At 42.1% G+C, this 6249-nt stretch overlaps 1 long non-coding RNA gene across 1 annotated transcript; it reads left to right on the top strand.

Annotated features, from left to right (window-relative positions):
• Nucleotides 1-3413: 3413 nt before the first annotated feature.
• LOC311445701 lies at nucleotides 3414-5541 on the top strand. Its single transcript, XR_014698591.1, has 2 exons — nucleotides 3414-3552; nucleotides 4703-5541. It is a non-coding gene; the product is annotated as an uncharacterized lncRNA (long non-coding RNA).
• The last annotated feature ends 708 nt before the right edge of the window (nucleotides 5542-6249 follow it).

Here is a 6249-nt window from a genome sequence, read left to right as displayed (position 1 = left end):
TGCTGGCTGTAATTAAGTGCTACTTGGCTAAATGATCTTGTACAATTTATATGTGATACTTTCCTGGAAGACTATTAAATGCATGCAATTTTCCTAAGATCGAGGCTTTTGAAGCTATTCCAGGCTCTTGTATGCATTTAGATGGTTGCAATAAATAGGAGTATGACTACTTTTCTGTGAGTGCCATGTGAGGCCATCAGAGGCAGATGGAGAGTTCTCAACACAGCTGTTTTTGGTTTTGGTGACTGGGTTTGTTCCTCTTACAAGGGATTCTGCAGAAGTCCAATGGCTTACACTAAAGTCTTGTGCAAAACTGATCTCAGTAATGCAAACCTTTGGCGTCAGGCAGTTAGGGGTTTTCCATGAGTCCGTATTACATGAGAAATGCTATTTTGAGATGTCCCCTCTTCCTCTTACCCATAGTGTCTTTAGGTATTGATCACTCTTCGCTGAGTGCAGGCCCTTTCTCCAGGCCAGACCCACCTGCCACCCGTGCAAATGCATGCTCAGCTGAAGAATGCTCAGGACCTTGTGGCATTAAGAAGACCTCAGGGCATCCAGAAGGACCAACGGCGGGCAGGCTGATCTACACACAGATGTCCTCTGTTGAACTTTTCCTTTGCTCTTGCGGTACTTTTAGCTTACAGCATGGGCGAGCATCAACCAGCAACAGAGAAGAGCTGTCATCAAGGCAGAGAACAAGTGGAACAGCCTTCTGCAGTTGTTCTGTTGAGTCTTCAGCCTCTGAAATTAGTAACTAAATTGGCAAGGGTGAAGGCCAAAGCTGAAGTAATCAGGCAGTTACTGCAAGAACTAAAGAAGCCATTGAATGACGCCAGCCAGGCTTACTTCTTTCTTAGGAGGGAACTTGAAGCTCTCTTGCATATTTAGAGATTGAGGGGACAGCTCTCGGAGGAACTTGCACAGTCCAGATGATTCCTCTGTGCAAAAAACTGTACACATTTGAATCACGAAATACAGATGAAAAAAGTATTTGGGGACTAAGAAGTCACCAGAAATTGGACTGTCTGAAGCACACACGTAACTGATCTCTGAGCATCCTCAAGTTTTGATGTGAGAATAGCTGGTTCCAAATGCTACACATGGCCCCACTGATTTTTTTTTATTTTTTTATTTTTTTTTAAATCTGAATGCTACCTCATATGTAGCCCACACATCCCCAACATAGGGATGCTTTAAATTCAAAAACTCAGGAGGAGCCTATCAGATTTTTTTAGGGCAGGTTGCCAGTTCTTTTGCCAGCACACATACCTACTACAAATTCTTACACGCACATACATAGTTCAGACTTGCCCTGCGCAGTGACACCCAGCCGCATTTAATTCCTGTGCATACCATCTCCCTTTGCCAGCCTCCTCTCTGATGATTTTTTCCTTGTTCTCAACAAACACAATTCTAAATACAGTCCCTGAGTTTCCATTAAGGATGAGCAAAGCAGAGCTTTAAACTGTGAAGCTGTTTTAACCCATTTACTCCTGGATCTACAAGCTACAAGCTTCCCAGTTTCATTCCAACTACTCAGGAAAATTTCCACGACTGAAATCTAAAATAAATAAATAAATAAATAAAATAAAAAAATAGTTTTACTAAAATGGAAGAATTCACTCTGTGATATGGTTTTACTTGCAGAGATGGGAGCTAAAGGAGTGATGATGCATACCGTCTTAAGACCTGATCTGAGTCTTCCTTTGTAGAGCACACTCCAGCATATTCTCGTCCGTACTTGTGGCTGATAGCTCAGGATCACAGTACTACAGTCTGACAGTACTGCCTAGATCCTGCAGCACCTGCTTATTCCTTGGCTCTGATCATTTTTCAGCAAAAATAAAACTTACGTGAGTAACTGTAGGAAAACAATAATAATAATAATAATAATAATAATAATAATAATAATAATAATAATAATTCTGATATTCCGTGTAGTTTGCTTTTGTTTTTGCTGTTCATGGTAAGAAATGGGCATTAGCCAGAGCACAGGCTGGGTTTGTGGTTCAGCACTGATGGAGTTAACCAGGATCCCCTCTCCTGTGGCTATCTACCCGCATTGTCCATGATCATGGGGCTGTGCCAAATGTGCTGCTCTTCCTGTGGCCACCACTGAGATACTCCAGGCTGTGTTCACAAAGAACTTGCACGCTGTTTTGGTTTGCATGTTTGCACAGAGTTTGTTCATGAGCTCTTCCTGGCCCCTCATGGCATCACAGCACATTTGGTGCTTTCACAGCTGTTTAGAGCTCCACCATGAAAGCATGTTTTCTAGGATTTAATATTGTAATATTGGGCTGGAAAAAAAATTCAATGGGCTGACACTTGACAGTTCAAGGCTTGTCTGGGGAGTCGGTTCCTCTGATTGCGCCAGATTCTGGCGTCTTCAAAGGGTGAATTTCTATTTCCTTGTAGCAGAAACTGGTAAGAGTCACTGAAAGAAAGGATGAAAAAATCTGAGTATTAATTTCGGATCAGGCATGTTTTAAGTTGAGCAACAACACTTTGTGTATACATACAGAAAATATGCATTTCCACAACTGAGAAGTAGTTATTGATGATTCCACAGTGTATTGTAGCAACAACTTTAATGTTCTGTAAGATAAGAGTAAGTATTTAATCAGCCAGGAGAATCAGATGAAGTGGATACCATGTAATAAGCGTTATTCTTGTAGAGATGCCAGCTCCAACCTAACAATTTTAAATTAAAGCTTGCTGGGCTTCTTTGTCACCCGTGATGGGGTCCTGCATGGTCTGCTCCTGCTCCACCAGCCTAGGTGTCCACCAGCATTTGTCCTCTCATCTATCTGGGGACAGCCACTGCGGAGACATTTCAAGTGCACATATGTCACTGACTGGCCAATGGGAGATTTTATATATATATATTTTTTCTTGACTCCGGCCTTTTGAAGAAATGGTCCACCAACACAAGAATCACCTGGTTTGTAAAGAATTTGTTTCTATCTTGCCCCAGTAAATGTCTCAAAGGCCTGCTTGCCTGCCCAAGGTTTGCTTTACTGCAATTATGCATATGTTTCATTGAAGCTCTGAAAGGTGCTGGTGCTGGCAAGGTACGAGAGGTACCTGGGCTCAGACCAACACAGGGTACATGGAAAGCAAAACATTTTGCTGCACAAACACAGCATCTAGAGTCAGGGTTTGCACCTGTGCAATTACTTTGATGTAGTCATACTGGAACAAGGAGACAAAAAAAGCAAAGTAGACGAAGCTTTCAGCTGACAGAGAAAATAAAAACACAGCTTGTGGTTGTGTGAACTGATCTGTGATAAAAATGTTTGCATAAAATTACATGCAAATGACTGGGAAGTACAAACATACCCACAAGAAAGTCTGTTCCAGTCAGGACCAGAAGCAGAAGTGCTGGAAATATAGGAAGCAAACTCGACCTCAAGAAAGTTACAGAGTGAGGGTGTGAGCCTCTTTCAGCTGAAATTGGTGATGAAGTTTCCAGTTATCTCTCTGGGCATGGGATCGACCCCTGGTTTTACAAACAAAGGAATTCTGTCTAGCTCAGATAAGATGTAGGTAAGCACCCAAATTTCTGTTGCTTTTGCAGGTATTGCAGGTAGATGAAGAAGTGTGCCTTGTGGGATGTCCTCCTATGGGCCCCATCTGCCTTTTTGAGGTTGTTGGTTGGAATGGGCATCCAAGATGCAGCACAGGAGGTGTTTCCAGCCACCTGTCCACTCACTTTGCCAAGCCAGGATTATTTAGGGGCTCAAAAATTATAACTCCTTTGGGGAATGGGGCAGCCACAGTTTGTGTGACTGTAAGCTCCGCATCAGTGTTCACAGACTGAAGACAGTTGCTCACGTCAGTGTTTCTCGTATCTTGAAGGAGTTTTTGCCATTCCAACAGCTCCTCCCCAGCATCTTTCATCTGGACCCAAAATACTGCAGGTGGCTTCCTCTGGATGGTGAAGGCATCGTGTGTGAGCCAGCAGCAATTTAACCAGGGCTCTCCTGACATCCTATATACCTGCACATACATTTTCTTAGGGGTCTGATAGGTCAAAGATAAACATATATATAAAAAGATATATCTATATATGTGTGTGTGTAAATAAAAAAATATATATATTTTCACCATCAGTTTAACCAAAGATAGGAAAAGTAATAATTATAACTTAAATAGCTTGGATGCAAAATCACAACAGTAGTTTGCTTATCTGATCTTATCTTCCCTTTGATGGTCAGGGTTGCACAACGATTACAGCTAACAATGAGGAGGCTGAGAGATAGCGTAATATTGCTCATACAGATTATCACGTTGCTGCTTCTCATCACAGCCGCGCTGCTGTTAATAACCCAAGCTTGAGTTTAAACAGGAATGCTTATCTTTAATATATATTTCCTGCTCCCATATATTTCAGGGAAAAGTATTGAATTTATTGGACAAACAAAAACAGACACTCCCGAGATGTTAAGCACATTAAAAAATCCAGATGTTTCCAGCATCAGACTCTTTTTTTCCCCTTTCTTTTGGTCTCTGTTTTCCTGCCAGGCCTACAGGAAAGCACACAGAATGAAACTGCTCTCCAATGGCGGCTTTGAGGAGTGAACTTTACAAACAAGAAAAAACAAACACAGTCAAAATCGAGCCTTTTCCCTTGTCACCTTTTGGCTGTGGAGGCCCAGCTCATACCTGAGTAAGAGTTTTTCCTGTTTCTTTCTAGACCCTGCTTATGTGACCCAGGAACATCTAAGGCTGTGAATGGAGGGACAACGGGGTGTCTTAGCCCACAGATCCTTCCTGCAAGACATTGAAATGATGACTGAGTATTGATCGTGGGCTGCGGATGGCAGGGAAGATAAAGCTGTGTTTGTTGTCCACCTGGCCATGGCCAGGGCATCCTTATCTCTGCTGCAAATCAGGGGCAATCTGGCCCCAGTGGGTTCCTGGGGAGGCTAGGGAGGGAAAAGGCCTTGTGCTAAGGGCTAAGGAATTTCCCTTACTATCTGATTAATCTCTAGGACTTCCTTGCCTTCCTTCCCTTCGTCTTACAATCATGTTGCGCATTGGCCTGGACAACTGCCGGGAGTTTGAAGGACATACTGATTTATTCATTGTTGTAGTGCCGCATTAATGAAGGGCACTGGTCTTTCCAACTCGGTGGCTTCCCTGGACTTGATGAAACTTGCATAAAAGCATGGGGAGGATTCCTCTCTTGCACTTCTGCTACTCCTCTGCTTCATCAAATAGCTGCTGCATTAGGTCCTCTGCAAAATATTAGTGCAATTAGTGATTTACATTTATATAAATTTGACAGTGACCCGTGATAAGAGAATGATACTATAGCATCTTGCTGATGCTACTTTTTTTTTTTTTTTTTTCTCCAAGGGTTATTTCCCAATATCTTACTCCATCCTGACCCAGCAGTAATGAAGTCAATGAAAATTTTCCTTTTGATGTGAGAGGGAGCAGGAAAAAACTCACCCTTAGATTCTTTACACAAGCCTGGCTCTCATTAAAGTTACTGGAAATAAATATATGTGTCCAGTTGGTATACAGAAATTATGTTGATTGTCCCTTCTGGCTGTAACACAACAAAACAACAAAACAAAACAAAGGCAAGCAAAATAATTTAGGAAAAATAGCATAAGTCCAACAAAGAATATTTTTCCAGTGTATTAAGGAAGTAACGTGTATTCCACAGTTGTGCTTGCTGCTCAGTAGGGGAACTCATTTTCAATGGAGGATAGCAAAGTTAATCCGGTTCTGTTTTCTTTTGCTTACTAAAAGAGTTGAAAGACAAGCATTTATTAATTGCATGTACAGAAAACACACATGCAGTGCTCAATTTAATCCCCAAAGTTATACAGATTCCAAGAAAACTGGTTAAAATTAAGGCAAGAGAGAGGAAAGACAAAATTCCTTTGTTCTTTTTTTTTTTTTCTTAAAAATTTTGCAGATTGTGGTGGAAAATCTGAATGTTGAAAACTCTCCTTCAGTTACAGTGTGCAAATCTGGGACTTTCTTTCAATTCAACGCCTCCCATTCCATCGTGCTCAGGAAGCAGCTTGTGAGCAGGGGATGAATGTCTGCATTGCTCAGGGTTGGTTTGCTCCATGGGGCAGGCTCGCTCAGTGAGGCACTTGCAGCAATGCCTCCTATGCTGAGCTGCTCAGCCACCTTCACCTGTGCTAGCGGAACCTCCTGCAGCACTGTCAGGACCTGACTTCTCAGCCAAGTGTCTTCTAGAAGAGCTAAGACTCGTTGTAT

The sequence above is a fragment of the Aythya ferina genome (assembly GCF_964211825.1).
Source record: "Aythya ferina genome assembly, chromosome: 16".
NCBI lineage: Eukaryota > Metazoa > Chordata > Aves > Anseriformes > Anatidae > Aythya > Aythya ferina.
The sequence above is the reverse complement of the archived record's forward strand: the minus strand, read 5'-3'. Positions and strand labels throughout refer to the sequence as shown.